The sequence below is a fragment of the Pundamilia nyererei genome, unplaced genomic scaffold (assembly GCF_000239375.1).
Source record: "Pundamilia nyererei isolate P.nyererei 1_Seehausen unplaced genomic scaffold, PunNye1.0 scaffold00212, whole genome shotgun sequence".
Lineage (NCBI taxonomy): Eukaryota > Metazoa > Chordata > Actinopteri > Cichliformes > Cichlidae > Pundamilia > Pundamilia nyererei.
Window position 1 is genome coordinate 102,724 of NW_005187613.1, and position 1,457 is coordinate 104,180.

The following is a 1,457-nucleotide window of genomic DNA, read 5'->3' on the forward strand; positions in this document are numbered from 1 at the left end:
TTTTTTTCTGTTTACACTCACTCTTTCAAATAAAAGCAAGTAAAACACAGTAAAAAATAAATAAAACAAAATCACGTTTTAGTAACGCAGTAATGCAGCATGCTTATGGGAAAGTATCAGTAATCTGGAAAGTAGTAGTCAGATTACACTAACGTGTTACTGTCCATCTCTGATCGTGCTGCATCTCATCTGACAAAAGGACACAGTCAAGTACACACAAGGGAGGCTGCCCTCAACAATGTGTGTGGGAGAAGAGTTCAGCTAACTGCTCTGCACTGTGTTGGCACGTGCTAATGAAGTGCAAGAACAGTGAATCAGTAACTTCCTTAAACTGTTGTACAGCACCTTCAGAAAGACGTCTACTTTAATGAAATTTGTTCCTCAATGCTGTTTAATTCATTTTTGTAAATTATGCTATTAAGAAAAAATTGAACAAACTAGTGTTTTCAGGGAAATAGGCTTAAATTTTCCATTTCTATGCCATGTGTCAAGCGATGGGTTGGATCATTTACATTTTGAGAGGAGTGAGTTGAGGTAAATAATGAATGAAATGCAGTGCAGAAGTTGTTGATTTAAGCATCTACAAAATGTTTAAATCATCCACTATAATTATTTTATTAATTTAGCATGAAATTAAAAAGTTTGTGAGAGCAAATGAAAACTAGCACGTTAGAGTCAAGCGGGCTTTTCCAGTTTACAGTGTACAAGGCTAAGAGTCAGGCTTTCTAATGAATGAAAAATGTCTGCGTTTTCAGTTGATTAATGGGGTTGGGGATGAGATTTTAGGGCGATTCAATTCCATTTTATTTATATAGCGCCAAATCACAACAGCAGTCGCCTCAAAGCGCTTTATATTGCACAGTCGATCGTACAATAATAGATAGGATGACAGGAGGCAAGAAGCTACTAAGTATGTAACACTGCAACCCACTTTCCTTGGAGGTGGTCACGGCCCACCCTTGAGGCTTATTGCACCACTTTATACTAATCCACATGCAGTTAACTATTCAATAAGAAGAAGACAATAGGACATACATAAATATGATTAAATAATGTGTCAAAGCTTTACATCTTAAAAGAGACCCCAGAACAAACAAAAATGAGATGCTGAAATAATTCGTGTTGGCAAATCTGGTTTTTCAAAAACAACAAAGAACAAAAGTGTTTCCTAGACTTCAAGTACTCGGGAAGTGTATTCCATTAACTGGTAGCTTTAAGTGAAAATGCAGATCGAGAGGAAGCAGAGCTTAAAATGATCTCTTAAAGCTTGTTTGTAAAGAGATTTCATAGATTTCAGTGTTGAGACCAACATGAGGTGTAATAAGTTGCAGTATATGAGAAAATATAATAGCATTCAAGTATACACTTGTGGTCTCTCTCATAAGTGAATCATGCTGGAGCAGGGGGGCTAGGACTAGGAGGAGGAGTTGGCCGTCCGACTGCGGTCTGGAGTGTGG